The sequence below is a fragment of the Dipodomys merriami genome, unplaced genomic scaffold, assembly GCF_024711535.1.
Source record: "Dipodomys merriami isolate MVZ:Mamm:240054 unplaced genomic scaffold, mDipMer1.0.p SCAF_153, whole genome shotgun sequence".
NCBI lineage: Eukaryota > Metazoa > Chordata > Mammalia > Rodentia > Heteromyidae > Dipodomys > Dipodomys merriami.
The window spans coordinates 2,143,436-2,161,927 of NW_027202860.1; the positions used below are offsets into that span (position 1 = coordinate 2,143,436).

An 18,492-nucleotide genomic window follows, 5' to 3' on the forward strand; every position below is an offset into this window, starting at 1 on the left:
TCATTCATTTGGAGCTTGATAACTGGCTGGCTAAGCTCATAAGAGTTTTGCAGTGCACGTATAACCCAAGGAAGGCATAGAAAAACCATCAGCAAAAGCATTCCCAGGCCAGGAAATGTCACTACTAGTCCTTTAACCTTAGTGAAGGATGGGATAGCAGTCTTTGCCACTTCAGAGTCCAGAGGTGGGGATTGTTCTAATCCAGCTATTTGCCTGTGGGGTTGGACAAAATCTAAGCTGGAAGCATAACAAAAGGTGGTTGTTTAACAATAAGTATGGATTCAATGCCGCTATACAAGCAATTAGTAAAAGAACAATTAAAGCAGGTAACATTAAAATAATTAACTCCTAAAAAAATATTAAATAGTCCATAGGGTGGTGATCAAAATGAAGGTCAGGCAACCAGGTCGAAGGGACAGCTTCTCTTGTGGTGCTCCTGACGATTTCTGCATTGCCAGCGTTGATCACTGCCCAGGTCACTCGCTGAGGTTGATGTAGATTCCATAGGGCCGTTCACAGGATCGGGAGAGTCAGGACAGCCAACATCTGGAGTATCGCCATCTGCAATTGTTAGAGAACACAAGAGAGCTTCTTAAGGGCTGGTTGCCCTTGGGGATGGTTAATAATTGTCTTTCTGGCTTTTTTCTTTAGCTTATTCTTGGGCATCCTCCTGTATAGAGGAAATGGGTAAAAACTTAGGTTCCTGGCAGGGATCCAAATGGGAGCGGACTCCCCTATGGGGAAAACGCATCCAAATCCCCTGCCCATAGTAACTAGGCGGTCAGGTCCTCTCCATTGTTGTGTCAGGGGGTCCTTCCACCTGACTTTCACTTGGGGCTTAGGGTTTAGTGGTCCCCAGTGCTTCTGAAATCTGGATTCAGTTGCCCCTTTTGAAAAATTTAAGATGTTAATGGTAAACAAAGCTATCTGTAACTGTATATGGGGGCTAACTCCCCCTTTTTTGTTTTATAGGCTATCAGAATACAAATTAAAGGGTTTTTGAATGTCCTGAAGGGCCATAATTATGGCCAGCATTTTCTTATATTGTAATTGTAGGGACAGAAACCCATGGCAACAGCCAGTTGATTTCCCCTGAAAGACTCTGAAGTTGGGTTAAGGTCAGAGAGGCTGGAATATCCAGCAAAGGCTTAAGGGGGCTGGCCTGAGTCAAGGTAAGGTGGGTCCCGAGCACCTTAAAAGGAGCCACCTTTTGAATTTTATTAAGGGCTATGGTAAAACCCCCCTTTTTTAATATGTCCAGAACCTGGGCCAGAAGGCCCTCCAGGCAGCTTGGGTCTCGGTGCCCCAGAATTATATCATCCATGTAGGCATAGGCAAGGGAGGTATCTGAACCCAGCACAGGCTCTAAAAGTGTGGCCAAGTATTGTTGGCAAAAGGCTGGGCTATTGGCCATACCCTGTGGCAGCACTGTCCATTCAAACCTCCGATCAGGCTGGGAAAAATTAAGAGAAGGTATAGAGAAAGCAAACTTCTCGCAGTCATCTGGATGCAGAGGGATAGAAAAAAAACAATCTTTAATATCAATCACAACCAAGGTATATTCTGAAGGTATAGCAGGAGTCCAGGGCATGCCTCTTAGGGGCGTTCCTACTAGCTCCATCCTTTCATTTACCTTCCGTAGATCTTGGAGCATCCGCCAAGCCCCGGAGGCTTTTTGAATAACAAATAAGGGTGTGTTCCAAGGACTTAGAGAAGGGCGGATATGCCTGAGGCTTATCTGCTCCTCCACCAGAAGGTGGAGGGCTTCAAGTTTAGGTTTAGTCAATGGCCACTGCTCCACCCAGATTGGGCTTCCCGGCTTCCACCTAATGGGAGGTACCCGGAGGGCAGTGGCCTTTAGGATTGGGGGTGCACCCGAGCGGGCCCCCTATGTTCTTCTCTGTAATTATGAAAGTTAAAAAAATCCCCTTCCTTAACTCCCTCTCCATCCTGTTTAAGCCTTTGTGCTTCTTCCCCATCCAGGATATCATCATAGGATGCTCGATGGTCTGTAGTGACCACGGCATCCATTTGTCTTAGCATATCTTGCCCTAGTAAATTGGCAGTGAGGTTCTTTGCCACTAAAGGGCGTATCTTTCCCTGTTCTCCATCTGGGCTAGTCCATGTCATAAGGGCAACCGTTTCTTTGGTCTGGGAGTTGCCCCCTACCCCCAATATCGGGGGCCCAGGTGCAAGCTTCCAGTCCAAGGGCACTTCCTCCTCCCTGAGTATGGTTCGGTCTGCCCCAGTGTCAATTAAGCAGTGAAACCTCTTTCCGCCTATGAGAATACTCATTTTAGGGTGGAGTCCGTTCACCAGGGGGATGGTCCAATGGACCTGGGCTGCCCTGCCATGAGGCTGCCTGGGCCTCACAGCAGAGGAGGTTCCTCCTTGGGTTAACGGGGCTGGAGGATGCCCCTCCCCTAGTTTAAAGGCTTCCCATCTAAATCAAACTTGGATCGACAATCCTTTTTCCAATGGTATCCCTTCCTGCACCTGGGGCAGGGCGTAGGTGGCAGTTTGGCCCCCCCCCCCCCCCCCCGGGCCGGTTGGCAGAGGATTGCTGTGTACAGTCCCTCCTAAAGTGCCCCTCTTGCCCGCATTTAAAACAAGTCCCTCTCCCCCCTGGGGTTCCTTGGCCCCGGGCTGCTGGCGTCTGAGCCTGTAAAGCTAAAGCTAGTGATTGGGACTGGTGCTGTTGCGTTCCCACATCCTGTGAGGCCACCACCCATCTGCTCAGGGAACTCTCTTTCAATCCTGCGCAGGCCATGCGGTGGTCTGCATTCATCCCTTCCCAGACCAGCAGCTTTACAAACTGATCTCGGAGGTTCCCTGCTGGCAGCTTGCGGTGAACACTCTGTTGGACTCGGTCTATGAAATCAGGTAGAGACTCATCTGGTTTTTGTCTCACTCCTGCTATGGGGGACTCAGTAGGCCCATCATCTAGTTTGTACCACGCAGCAAGTCCTGCCTGCCTCACCTGATCATGGTACGGGCCAGGTATTGCGGCCTGTTCGACGCCAGTGGAGTAGGCTTCCCCCGTCCCTGCTAACATGGTATAAGTAATGGGTATTGCAGGTTGAGCCTGCCGGTTACTCTCTGCTCTCACTCTGCATTCTTCCTTAAAGAAAGCATGCCATTTAATAAACTGAGAACTAGTAAGAACAGCTTTGGCCACATCCATCCAGTCCTTAGGGACACAAGGGTGATAGGCAATGTCTTGTAATAGGGTCTGGGCCCAGGGAGAGTTTGGGCCATCCTCCGCCACCGCCTTGCGGAGCTCATTAAGATCCTTAGCTTCCCATGGATACCATTCCAAGGGCCTGTTAGCCCCTGGTGCCAGATTGACTGGATAGGCTTGGGGAAGCGAATCCTGTGGCCGAGAGTCTGGGCTCTTGGGTGGCCCTTCCTTTCCAGGGCTCTTTGGTGGCCCTTCCTTTCCAGAGGAGGTCTCCGAGGAGGTTACTTCCCTGGCCCTCGGCCCCTCCATAGAAGGCTGGTAGGGGTCTGGGTCTTGCAAGTCCCTCTCGCAGGTCTCGTAGGGCGCCGTACCTCCCCTCCAATCAGGAGAATAGGGAGGGGGCCTAGGACCGTCAGTATCAGCTGGGTCAGAGGGGGTAATATCAGCTGGGTCAGAGGGGGTAATTTTTACCCTGGTTTTGACTTCTACTGTGCACGTCTCAGTGCGTTCTCGATTGGATTTGACCCTTTCCTTTTCCTTCTCACTTCCCACATCCTCCTGTACCCCTTCTAGGCCTGATGTTGCCTCTTCCTCCTCCTTCTGTGATATAGCATTACCCATATTTAGGGTTTCACTTACCCCGAGAGACCGCTTAGCCTCGGCCGGTATCTTTTCCTTTCGTGCCCCACGTTGGGCGCCAGATGTTGGGTCTTCGTCCGTCCCACAAAAGACGGACGGGGTCCGAGGAAAGGTAAGTGCGGCGCTCGCCCCGTTCCCTAGCCTCCCTCAGCCCAGGAGACAATCAGACACAGCGGGGAGCCAAATCCAGCAGGCAGAAAAACTCGTTTATTAACAGAGAGCAGCCCCTTTTTTAAAGACAAAGAGGGTGGGTGGTATGGTAAGGGAGGAAGAGGAACCAATCACTGTCAAGGTCACACCCTATCATTCACCTGAGCCTTCACGGGTTGGTTAGGTACTGATCAGAAGATCAATTGGGGTCTGCCCACTCTACTCTCTCCCAGAGCCATCTTGGCTGGCCATGTGCTCTTCAGTAAATTAGGCTCTGCCCACTCAACCCCCTCCCAGCGCCATCTTTGCTGCCCATGTGCTCCACATCAAGTGGTAGAGCGCTAGCCTTGAGCTGAAGAGCTGAGGGATAGTGCCCAGGCCCAGAGTTCAGGTCGCACAATGGACCAAAAACAAAACAAAAAAAAGATTGTTTCCCATATTATGAGATACCTAGTGTACTTATTATTTATGAAATTACTACCAGTTTTCTTTCATTTCTATTTAGCAGTAGACTTCACTATTATTATCTTTTAAGGCTTTGGCTTTTGCTGTATTTTTAAGCTTCCAGAATAATTGAATGAAAAGTAGAATTCCCATGTACCCCCAGCCTCCCTGCCCCCCATTTTCCCTTATTACTAAAACATTTTATATTAGTGTGGTACATTTGTTAAAGTTGATGAGATAATATTAATACATTAAAGGGCTGGGAATGTAGCTTAGTGGTAGAGTGCTTGTGTAGCATGCATGAAGCCTTGGGGTCAAGTCCTTAGTACCACATAAACAGAAAAAGCTGGAAGTGGCGCTGTGGCTCAAGTGGTAGAGTGCTAGCCTTGAACAAAAGAAGCTCAGGGACAGTGTCCAGGCCCTGAGTTCAAGCCCCAACACTGGCAAAAAAAATAAAATAAAATTAATACATTAATATGAACTGGAGTATAGTTTACATTAGGACTTGGAATAAGATTTGTGTTGTACAATATAGGTTTAAAAATGTATACTGTGCTACCATCATACTTCATATGGACTAATTTTAGTGCTTAAAAAAAAAATCTCCTGTGGGTGTCTTACTTCCCAGAACGAATCATTTAAGAAACTTCTGTTGATATTTTCTTATCTTATAATTGTCTTGCTGTTTGACTGTTTAATGAAGAATGTGTTTTAGTTATCTTTTCATGGAAGTACAGATGTTTACCATATTTTTCCGTTGGAAGCTTGGGAAACAGTCTTGAAACTTCTAGAAGGGATTATTAGGTCTTGGCTAGCCTCACAATGCACTGATTGCTGAGCAGTGTTCTAAGAGAATAAGCTATAAGGTAGCATATCTAATGCTGTACAATAGCATCATTGTGGTACAGAAATTGAATGCTATAACATATAATTTAAAGTTTTAGGATTATTGAGCACATAATAACATGGTATTAACTGGAAGATGAAGCAAATACTCTGATGTGCATATATGTATTATGTCCATTGTATAAAAACTTTTGTCCAAATAGAAAAGCTTTCATTTAGTGTTGTACAAGACTTAATAATAATTCTTCATCCTTGATATTTTAAACCTTTAAGCAGCTTTTATTGATTATATGATTAAACACTTCTCAAAAACAGGTATGCTATGTTCTCTTTTTGAAAACAGGAATTTGATAAAGATGTGAACCAGTCAATGAAGTTGTAAGGCTAGCTCATGAAAAAAAAAAAAAGGGCATTTTTAAAAAAGTTTTCCAGAAAAATCATCTGAGTATTTGCCATGGGAAAATACTTATTTAGATTCCTATGTGATAAATTATTGATATGTATTCAGTTTAGAAATAAATGTTAGTTCCCATATGATTGGCTTGGTGTAGACCATTTTATGTGTATATGCCAGTACTGGGGACTTGAACCCAGGGTCTCATGCTCTTGTTTGACTTCTTTGCTCACAGCAATACTCTAGCACTTAAACCTTGCCTCTCACCGAGCATTTTGCTGTTTAATTGGCAAGAGAGCCTTTTTTGGAGAGGCTTCAAACCATGATCTTAAGATCTCAGCCTCCTGAGTAGCTAGGATTACAAGTATAAGCCACTGCTGCACAGCTGTTTTGGTTGACTTTTAGTTGTTAAAAAAAATAGAATTTAATGATAATTCAAGTAAGTAATTAGCTTTCTCTTTTCTTTTTTTCTTTTTTCTTTTGCTAGTCCTAGGGCTTGAACTCAAGGCCTGGGCATTGTTCCTGAACTTCTTTTTGCTTAAGGCTACCACTCTACCACTTGAACCACAGAGCCACTTCCAGGTTTTTTGTTTATGTGGTACTGAGGAATTGAACCCAGGGTTTTCTGCATGCTAGGCAGACACTCTACCACTAAGCCACATTTTCAGCCCAGTTTTTCTTTTCTTTTCTTTTCTTTCTTTCTTTATTTTTATTGTGAAAATACTGTATAGAGGGGTTACACTTACATGGGCAAGGTAATGAGTATATTTGTTATCAAGCATTGTTTCCTCTTCCTTTGTTTCCCCTTCCCATCTCCCCCGCCAAAGTTGTAAAGTTCATTTTTCGGCATAACAACTTGTACATCTCATTGTTGCAATGGGTCCACCTGTGTCCCTATTTAAATGATTTGTTTTTTCCCTTCCCCTTATTTGCAATAATAGTATATGTCTGAGACAAGCAGAAAAGGTCAGATAAGTTGATGTTAGGTGAAATGAACCAGTTTTTCTTTTTAAAGAAGGAAAAAAGAAAACCACCCAACAACTTTATGTTCTATTTGCTTCATTGAATGGAAAATAGTGTTCTTTATTAGAAAACCATGCAATAAAGTGATTTTCCTTATTTTTTTTGTACTTTTTAAGTGTTATGTGTTATTCCATAGTCATATGTTATGCTACTGTGCTACTGTGAACTTTTGATGAGGTCTTTAAAAATAAGTTTTTTAGTGACATTTCTGATTTTCATCAAAAGACAAGCCAAAATGTCCATCAATGGGTGACTAGAAAAACAAATGTGGTATGTTTATACACAATGGGTTATTATTAGCCTTAAAAAGGAAGGAAATTCTGACAATGGTACAACATGAATGAATTTGGTGGAAATCATGCCAAGTGAAATAAACCAGTCATAAAATGACAAATACTATATGATTCCACTCTGATTCAGAAATGATAGAAATAGAAAGGAGAATGATGGTTGCCAGGATCTTTTGGGAGGAAGAGATAGAGAGTTCTTTTAGTAGGTATTGAGTTTCAGTTTGGCAAGATGAGGAGATTTTTACAATAATGTGCTAATACTACTGAACTGTATACATATATGATTAAGATGCTAAATTTTACTACAAACAAAAAAATTAAGGAATTTCAGTTTAAAGATAAACAGATACAGCTAATTTTGTCTAGTGGCGTAGCTAGTGAGGGATGGAGAAACCTGGAAGTTTGAGAATTTTTTCCCCTAAGAATGTATTGTCTCATTTCTTAAACATTTAAAGCTACCAAGAAGAAAAGAAAGGAGGCAGTCATTTTGGTAATCGTTGTTTATTTAAAAGGATTATAGACTTAAAACTTTTTAGTTTTTAAAATCAGTCTTTTATTGTAAAAATACTGTATAGAGGGGTTACAGTTACATGAGCAAGGTAATGAGTACATTTCCTATCAAGCATTGTTGCCTCCTTTGTTTTCCCCCTACCGTCCCTTCCTCCCACCTCCACAACTACCCTCCCCACCTAAATTGTAAAGTTCGTCTTTCAACATAATGTCTTGTACATCTCTGTATCCCTATTTAAACATTTTTGTTTTTCCCTTCCCCTCCCCACATTAGACTGACATCACAGTGAAAACTGGTTATACTGTGGGGGAGGAGCATACAAAGAAACAAAAAATTACATGGTACATTATAAATACGTTACAAACAATAGCAAGAAAGAAAAAAAACACTTGTGTCCCTATCTTGGGGTTCATTTCGCTTAACATCCTTTTATCTGGTCATATGTACATAGCTTTTGACCTTTTCTGCTTGTCCCAGACATATACTAGTTATTGCAAATAAGGGAAACTATAGAAACTTTTTAGTTTTTAACAAAAATTTTAAATACCATTAGGACATTTATTTACACCAATTAAAAGTTTTGTGTGTTACATTGTATACTTAACTCAGACCTAAAAGTTTTGTGCATTATGTTGTATACTTAAATCAGACCGAACTGGACAAGTTAGAACAAAGTTACCTGTATAATAGTGCAAAGGTGCAGGTGAAAGCATCTGTTTACCCAGTTTGAGGTGAGAGCAACCACAGGTTTGCCTAACGGGGAGAAAACCACTTCATGCTTAAGATTGCTTCTGTTGATTTTTCTGTGATAATATTGCTTGATAACAGTATTAGTTTCTTTACAGTTTAGCCATTAAAGCTAGGTTATCATTTCCACCATTTTAAAATCAGGAGATGAGTCCTGGGACCAGAGTGAAAAGAAACTGATAAGCTATATTTGGCAGCTCTCTATCACTAGCCATTAGCTTTTGTTTGCTCTCTATTTAAGAAGGTTCTTAAAATACAAACTAAGAGTATCTGATAAAAACTGCTCTGTTGTAAAGATTAAAAAACAGCAACAAGTAACATTCTACGTTAGTGTTTTCCAAAGTATATTCCATGGAATTATAGTCTTGGGAGATCTCCTGCTAGAAAATGGTTTTATAATTATAAATTGTGAAAAATTGTGTGTATATACACACATACACACTTTGGAAAGTCACAGATACATTTGTCTACTAATGATATGAGGAAATCTGATAGTAATATAACCCCCCCCCACTCCTTTAGTTCCTTTCACTTATTTGACCCCAGAACCTTTCTTTCTTTCTTTCTTTCTTCTTTTTTTTAATCCTTGACTGTCTGATATACTTTGCATACCACGCTATCTTTGGTTAATCAGCAAAAATGCCAGATTGTAGGCATGGTTCAAGTGGTAGAGCTAGGCCAGTAGCAGAAAAGCTGAGTGAGAGCATCAGGTCCTGACTTATTCTTAGGGGAATGACAGTATATTCTTTTTTTTTTTTTTTTTGTCGGTCGTGGGGCTTGAACTCTGGGCCTGGGCGCTGTCCCTCAGCTCTTCAGCTCAAGGTGAGTGCTCTACCACTTGAGCTACAGCTCCACTTCCGGTTTTCTGGTGATTTATTGGAGATAGGAGTCTCATGGTCTCTCCTGCCCGGGCTGGCTTTGAACCGCAATCCTCAGATCTCAACCTCCTGAATAGCTTGGATTACAGGCGTGAGCCACCAGCGCCCGGCTGACAGTATATTCTTAATAGAGCTGAAGTGTGAGAATAATGGGTCCATCAAAAGTATACCATTATTAGTTCATTCATAGTTAATAAATGAAATAGTTGAAAGTTTAAGGTTCAGTGAATCTTCCTTGAACTTATGTAAGAGATTCTTATGACAGAATAGTAAACTTCATTAATTCTAACTAATTGGGGAAATCATGAATATGCAAGGTAGTGTCACAAACAAGACAGGACCTTCTAAAGAAATGTAATTTTATCATTGTTGAATATACATTTAAAATTATACTAACAAATAGCCCCAAGTGGAAGACTGAATAGATATTCTTTGAAGAATAAATATCAGTGACTTGTAAGTAGTCCTCTTGCAAATGTATAGGTACGTCAGAAATAACAGTATTTTAGAATTGTTCTTTTCAAAGTTTTAGCTTTCATAACAAGAGTATATTTACACTATTTACTTGCTAATCCATTTCTTTCTAGATTACTCTATTATAAATACTTAATGTAGTATAACTTGTAAACCCTTAGTTGTTTGTGTCCTAACTGAGTTAGAATGAAACTTGGAAATAAGGCACTGAGGAAGATTTTTAAGTGAGGAAGAAGGGGGAAGAAGAACAGAAGAACTGGTTATTATTGAAGATCTTGGTATGTTACACTCTAGTTAAGGTGTGGTGTTAGGGCTAGAAAAAGCAGCTGTGGAATTAGAATAGCCTTAAGGTACCACCTTTCAACAGGCTGAGTCTTTGTCTTTAAAATATGCCCTAAATAGCTATTTTTTCATTTTTTGCCATTATATATAATTTTAAATAGCATTTGTTTCCTAAAATTCTGTCATATCAACAGTTCTTACAGGATTCAGTAGACCTGATGAGGTAAAGTTGCTCCTTTCTCCCTTGTCCCTTCCTTTGGTGTTCTCAGAGTCATTTGTGCCAGGGGATGGTAGGAGAAAAACAAAGGAGGGGGTAATAATGCTCTACAAGAAATGTACTCATTACCTTATTCATGTAACTGTAACCCCTCTTTATAGCATCTTTACAATAATTTTTTTTTAAAAAAACACAAGTTTTACACACACACAAAAGAAATACCTGTAAAGCATAGTAACATAATCACATTAATAGGAGTAAGGGAATCAAGGTAAGGGTTAAATAGCTTATGCAAGGGAGAAAAGGAAGTAGGTTTTGAATATATCTTAGAAACAAAGAATTGGGTATTTTGATAGGAAAACTAAGATGGCTACTTGAGTGGGCTTTCTGAATTAAACTTTTTGCATTATTGTACTCTATTTTTGCATTATTGTATTCTTAAATATTAAATCTTTCAAGTGTATCTGTACCAGTACTCATTAATCTGCCTAATACAGTTATATAATGAATAGTTGATACAGCCTTTCCTTTTAAGAAAATCCTGGATGTCCCAGACTGTGAAAACCAGTTCCAGCATTTGATGATCATTAGTATTGTTACCAACAAAAACATTTTAATGGTTGATCCCAGAGTATTTTGAAGTTAGTGTAACTGCTGTGAGGGTATTTAAATTTTAGTATCAATTGCAAATAGGCCATGAGCCAAATTTTAAAGCTGTTTCTAAGTAAGACATTGTGTTTTGTGAATGTAAAAAACACATTTTGTGGCACTGTGCCAGGCAGCAAGGAGACAGAACACAACACTCCAACAATCACTGTGGGATTTGTGTTGATAATTGTGTCATTGTGTAGGTTAAGATCTTGTGAAATGATCTCTAAAGTAATTCTCCACTGTGTCAAAAGGTAAGCAAGTTTAGTTTTAGACTATGAAGAAAGTCTATTTTGAATATAAAAAAGAATGGGAATTGTTGAAAGTTAAAACTTCCAACACAATGTTTAGCTTAGTGACTCATTTAAAAGTGTAATGTCCCTAAAAAAAACAATGTGATACCTATACACAACTAATTTTACCCTGCCATTAGAATAAAATCATGTCATTTGCTGGGAAATAGATGGAACTAGAACAAATGATGTTAAGTGAGGTAAGCCAAATCATAATAAATGGCAATGTTCTCTCTGATATGCAGAAATTAGATCTAAAATACACTGGGATGTGGTAAATTATACAGGATTCTAGATGCATACAGTGAGACCAAAAGAGGATACTCTTGGGAGAGAAACACAAAGGTGCAATACCTATGTACCTCTTTATTTATATAAAATTATACACACACACACACACACACACACACACACATATATATATATACACACACACACACACACACACATATGTTGACACAAACTGGAAGATAGGGAAACAGAGAGACTTATTAAAAATTTTTTTTTCCTGATGATTCTGTCTTTTATGTATGGTGTATTTGCATGTATATGCAAATGTGGAGTGGATGGGTGGGGGGAGGGTACAGAACTTGAAGGCAAAAGGGTGAAAAACTGTAGCAGTGGAGCTCACTGGACAGTGGTGAAAGTGAACTATGTAACTCATGGGGAGAGACAGGAGGGAGGGACTAGAAGAGAGTGAGGGAAGGGAAGATACTATATGAAAGGAAATGTACTCATTACCTGACTTAGGTAATCGTAATCTCTCTGTACACCACCTTTATAATACCAATAAAGTAAACAATAATAATAATAAATACTACAATGGAAAAAAAAGTAATGCTTTAACTTTTTGACTGTACATTTCAAGAAAACAAGTCTCATTTATCTATTAAGATAAGATGACTTCATAATTTCACCTTCATAAAATGCAAAATATCTGCTTAGGATAGAAAACAGGTTTTGCAGAGTAAAACTAGCAAAAACATTTTCTTTTCTTTTTTTTTTTTTGGTGCTGGTACTGGGTCCTGAACCTCAGGGTCCTATGGTGCCTGAACTCAGGCACTGTTCCTGAGCTTTTGTGCTCAAGTATAATGCTCTACCATTTGAGCCACAACTCCATTTCTGGCTTTCTGGTAGTTAATTGGAGATAATAGTCTCAGGGACTTTCCTACCCAGGCTGGCTTTGAAACGAGATCCTCATATTTCAGCCTCCTGAGTAGCTAGAATTTCAGGCTACCAGTGCCCAGCAATTTTTTCTTTTAAAGAGTATTCAAGTTATCTACATCAAAGAGAGGCCCAAAGCAGTGCTGCTGTTGTATGTGCATCCAATCTTAGAGGGAGCAAACAGTAGCAGTCAGAATAATTTCTATTTTTGTTTTATATTTGTGCAACTACTGGGGTTTGACTTGTATTCAGAACTTCAGGGTCTTCCTTATCTTGCTTGTTCATAGCTAGCACTCTATTACTTGAGCCATGCCCCTAGTTTGATCTTTCACTTGTTACTTGGAGATAGAGACTCAGGGACTTTTTTGCCAGGGTTGGCTTTGAACTGCCACCTTGCAGGCCTCAGTCTCCTGATTAGCTATAATTACAGAGGTGAATTGCCAGTGCTAGGTTTCTATTTTCTTTTTTTTTTTTTAAGCCCCAATGTATTTTTTTATTTAAAGTTGTTTTGCTTATGTAATTTCTCAGTGTAAGATAAAAGACAAAAGTCGCACAGATAAAAAGTCTGTTTTCAACAAGTGTTTTTGAAATATTATGTAGATAAGAGAGTGCACGTCATAGCAGCACAATAAACATTTCCTTGACCTTAACATATTATATTTCAACAATATGTTAAGGTCATTTAAAATTATTTTGTTAGGACTTTAATTTGTATGAGCTTCTTTATGTGTTTTTGCTCTCTCTGGACCTTGAGAAAACAATTTACTGTTCTCTCATAAGATAATAATTTTGAAGCCTTCTCCTCCTCCCCCTCCCCCTCCCCCTCCCCCTCCCCCTCCCCCTCCCCCTCCTCCCCCTCCCCCTCCTCCTCCTCCTCCTCCTCCTCCTCCTCCTCCTCAGGGCCTGGGCACTATCCCTCAGCCCTTCAGCTCAAGGCAAGCACTCTACCACTTAAACCACAGAGCCACTTCCAGTTTTCAGATGGTTTTTGGAGATAAGAGTTTAAGAGTTTCACAGAGTTTACTTCCCAGGCTGGCTTTGAACGCCATCCTCAGATCTCAGCCTCCTGAGTTGCTAGGATTACAGACGAGCCACCAACGCTGGCTGCCTTATTCTTTCTTTTAACTTTATTTCTCTTATGACTTTATGGGTGGCAATCTGTTTTAGAGTATAATATTTAGAAATGTATTCATCATTTGACATGCTTAAATATGTAGAATAGTTCATAATAGAGTTGAATTTTTAGCAACTTTTCAGTGTCTTATGGAACATCTGCTATTTCAAAAACAGGAACTTGAGGAGCATTTAAGTTTATTTCATTTGATTTATACCACTTTGTAGAAAACATTTAAAATGCTAATCTGCTAGCAATTTACTTTTAATTTTGGAAAAAGTGCAAAGATGAAGTTTTGTTAAATTTGTTAACTTGTTTATTTCTTGTTTTGGCTTATTATTTATTTTGGCTCTTTTTTTTCTAGATTCACATTTAGAATTTTGCTAATGAAATGTCATTTGATCCTAATAGGTTTAAGTGATTTTAAAAACCATTGAAGTGGTATTTTTTGATTTTTTTTCCTGTGTATGTGTGTGTGGTTTTTGTTTTTTGTTGTTGTTTGTTTTTGTGCTAATCCTGGAGCTTGAATTCAGGGCCTGGATGATGTTGTCTCTAAGCCTTTTTGTGTGCAATGCTAGCATTCTGCCACTTGAACCACAGTGCGACTTCTGGCTTTTTGTTTTTACTTTTTTGCTATTCCTGGGGCTTAAACTCAGGACCTGGGCACTGCCCCTGAGCTTCTTTTACTCAAGGCTAGCACTCTACCACTTGAGCAACAGCGTCACTTCTGCTTTTTTTCTGTGTATGCAGTACCAAGGAATTGAACCCAGGACGTCATGCATGCTAGGCAAGCACTAAGCCACATTCCCAGTCCACTTCTGGCTTTTCCTGAGTAGTTTATTGAAGATATTAGTTTTATGGACTTTTCTGCCTGGGGCTGGCTTTTAACCATGATCCTTAGATCTCAGCTTCCTGAGTAGCTAGGATTACTGGTGTGAGCTACAAGTGCCTAGTGCTCAGCTTTTTTTCCAGTTCTTTTCTTGAAAATTTTTTTTTTCTGGTATCATATTTTGAACTTAAAACCTAATGCTTGCTTGGCTTGCTTAGCTGACACTCTACTACTTGAACCATGCCTTCCAGCATTGCTCTTTGCTAGTAATTTAGGAGATGGACTTTTCTGCCTGAGCTGGATTAAAACTGAGATCCTCTGGATCTTAGCCTCTTGAGTAGCCAAAATTACAGGTATGTACCACCAGCAGCACCTTGCTGATTCTACTGGTCTTGAGAGAATAGTGCCATTTTATTTTTTCTGCTTATACTAACCTGTATAATTTTTATATAAAGCAAGCAGTGGATATTCACTAGGAAGAAGAAAAACAGAAGGTAGGCAGTGATATAAAATAAACAGTGACATTCCATGGCTAATAAAATAAAAAAAATTCTTCAAAATACTATATATTAAATGAAACAAATTCAAAATTTCCTCAAGTTCCTGCTTCTGAAATAAAAGACATAGAGCTTTATAGAGTATATTCTAAAAGCCACGCATGGTAGCTCATGGCTCTAAATTCATTTACTCAGGAATGGGCATCAGAAATAGTTGAAGCCTAGGCAAAAAGTTAGTAAGACCTCATTTCAATCAGTAAGCTAATGTGGTAGCATTTGCCTGTCATTCCAGCTACACAGGAGGCCCCAGATGAGAGGATCATAGTCTTAACCCAAGATCCTGGACTTTGAGCTATGACTGGAGTCCTGGTTCAAGTGGTAGAGTACTTAGCAAATACTGAGTTCATCTTGCCAGAATGGATGGTGTGAACAAGGGTGTAGAAGTAAAGATGAGACTAAGGCATACGTTTTCAGGAAATAGTATATCTGGTGACCAGACCTGGAATAAAATTGAGAAGAGTTATGAGTAGAACATAGTTCTGTTGTGGCCGGTGCCGGTGGCTCACGCCTGTAATCCTAGCTACGCAGGAGGCTGAGATCTGAGGATCGCGGTTCAAAGCCAGCACAGGCAAAAAAGTCTGTGATACTTTTATCTCCAATAAGCCACTAGAAAACCAGAAGTGGTGCTGTGGCTCAAGCGGTAGGGTAGAGCGCTCGCCTTGAGCTGAAGAGTACATGGACAGTGCCCAAGCCCAGAGTTCAAACTCCATGACCGACAAAAAAACAAAAACAAAAAAACCAACATAGTTCCATTGTGATAGCAGGGCATTCAGTCCTTGTTCACTGGCATGCATGTTGGGCCATAGCCATAGTTTTAGTGAAAACATTCTTTTCTTTAACTTTCTGTGAATAATACTATGTGTTGTTCCATAGTCTCCATTATAAGTCCTATGACATACAATGTTATTTACGTTTTCTAGTGTAGCTACTATCTGCCATAAAAGAAAGACCTCTTAAAATTAATTGATGAGGAGAAAATAAGGGAGGGGGTGACATTGTTCTGGAACTGTTCATGTTTATTATTTTATAATAATAAAAAATTGATGTTCTCTGTCTTTTCCTGCCTTCTCTCACAGCATTGCTTTGTCTCAGTATTCAGATATCTTCTTTCTACATTATCTTTTTTTTATTGTGAAAATACTGTACAGAGGGGTTGCAATTACATGGGCAAGGTAATGAGTACATTTCTTATCAAGCATTGTTGCCTCCTTCTTTGTTTCCCCTTCTCATCCCTTCCCATCTACCACCCCCACTGTCCCTCCCCTCCCCACATCCCGCACCAAAGTTGTAAAGTTCATTTTTCGACATAATGTCTTGTATATCTCATTGTTGCAATGGGTCCACCTGTATCCCTATAAACAATTTGTTTTTTCCCTTCCCCTCCACAAATTATGCCAACATCAAATACAGTAAAAACAGGGGTTATACCATGGGGGAGGGACATACAAAGCAACAAAGAAATATCTTATAAATGTGTTTGAAACAATAGCAAGAAAGAAAAAAACATTTGAGTCCTTATTCTTGGGGTTTCTTTTGCTCCACATTATCTTTATTTGTTTTGAGTCTCAAGTTTTCTCACATATGACCAGGAAAAATGAGGGTTCTTTTTAAGAGTCTCATGGACTTTCCAGCCTGGGCTTACTTCAAACCTCAATCCTCAGATCTCAGCCTTCTTAGTAATTAGGGTTACAGGCATAACTTGTACCCAGCGCAGAATGAGATTTTTGATATGTTCTCATGTTGTTTGCATACTTTATTATATTTTGTCATAATAAGATATTTGGTTCATCCAGTATTTCCTTTCCCTGGCTATTTTGCTATAGAGTCCAGGTTAATTAGGTGAGAATGTTATTTAGAAGCAAAAATCTAGCCACTAGGTGCCTAGATAGTGCATATAATGATTACCAATGCCAGCCAAGAAGTGTGAAGGAGTCAACCCATAGCTATTATTGCCATCTGATTGTAGAAAGAATCAACTTTTAAAACACTAGGAAAGTAATTTAGAACAATAAACCAATATCATATTTAAATGTATGGCAAGAAGTTATTGAGCTGGGCACGACTGTAATTCCATCATTATTTGTATGAAAATCTGAGAGGGGGGGCTGGGAAGGTGGCTCAGTGGTAGAGCGCTTGCCTTGCATTCATGAGGCCCTGGGTTCGATTCCTCAGCACCACATAAGCAAAAAGAAAAAAAGCCGGAAGTGGCGCTGTGGCTCAAGTGATAGAGTGCTAGCCTTGAGCTGAAGAGCTGAGGGACAGCGCCCAGGCCAGAGTTCAGGCCCCATGACCAGACCCCCCCCCCCAAAAAAAAAAAAAGAAAGAAAGAAAATCTGAGAGGGTCCTAATTTTATATTTTTATTATTGTTACATAGTGGCAGTAGTTCATATTTTTTATGTACAGATCACTTATGTTTCAAGTGTGTCACAGTTTGATAAAGTTAAGTTACTTAAAATTAGAGGTGTTTTAGCTTTATGAAGGGGTAGAATTGATTTATTACATTTTATTTAATTTAGCAGATATTTCAGACAATGATGATAGAATATGATATAATATCTGCTGTAAGCAATTCAAAGTCTGGTTGGGAAAATGGACATATAGACAAATACAAAGATTGTGCAAAGGACTATATATATGTGTGTGCACACACATCATTGTACTCAATTGTCATATCCTAATGTGGAAACTCTTAAACCACAGCTGCATATATTCACATAGGCCTTTTCTTAGACATAGGATAGGGTAAAGAGAACATTTAAAGTGTTTTTATGCTTTCCTCCCATGAATTATATCCCAAAATGCTTATTTGTGGTTCACTCCTCCCCACCACATAGATCTCCAAATCGTATATAGTACCAACTACAAAAAAGATCATGTCACACTTGGATTGTTTCTTTTGTATGTTTTCTACTTTTAAAGTTATTAACTCTATGTCATCTACATTTAATTATAAATACTGATTGTGTGGATACAACATGGTAATAATTTCAGCACTTGGTTCTAGTATCATTTTCTCCCAAATACATTTTCTAGTTCTGTGACGAAAGTCAGGTAATTAATTTATATTTTATAAGATCAAATTAATGCATTTAAACCCATCTGTTTTATATTGGTTCCACACCTATGACAAGATGATATCAACCATTCACTTATAAAAGAGAAACACATGGTCAACTTTGAAGCACACATTCTGTTTGTTGCCCATTATCCATGTCAAAATTCCAATTACTGAAACTCTGAGAACAGTTGCTTATAAAGCCAGTATTCATACTCAAAAGGCCTTTTAAATGAAAACCATACTGAGATGCAGTAGACCAAATCTGTATAACATAAACCTTTCAGGATCAATATAGCTACAAAATGCATCCACAATTTGTGAAGGCAGTTTTAGCAAAACAGTATTGTTAAAAATAACTAAAGTGAAACATCTGGCCAATCTGACAGACATTTATTGGGACAGAGGTGTGGACCTCTATGCACGTTAGTATTCTGAAGAAGTTAGTGAACTAACATACTTCTGTGTATTGTTTTTATGATTTTCTTTCTTTAAGGTGCATAAAATCTTATTTAAAAAATTATTTTCAAAGTGATGTGCAGAGGGGGTTACGGTTACATAAATAGGGTAATGATTACATTTCTTGTCTAACTTGTTACCCCTTCTAATATATATGAAGCATATACCAACTGAGATGATGGACTTTTCAAAAATTAAAATCCTAATTATGAAAGCACCATTTTAGTTGGAATAAAAGTCATGACAATTTTAGATCTTATTTGAGAGTGCAATTTAGAGTCTGTCACTCTCTACTA

General features: G+C 39.4%; 1 protein-coding gene across 6 annotated transcripts in view; it reads left to right on the top strand.

The window, feature by feature from the left end:
* The window catches only part of LOC138827290 (protein dispatched homolog 1), a 165,460-nt gene that overhangs the window by 21,290 nt on the left and 125,678 nt on the right, over positions 1 to 18,492 (top strand). The gene's annotated exons all lie outside the window — the stretch shown is intronic.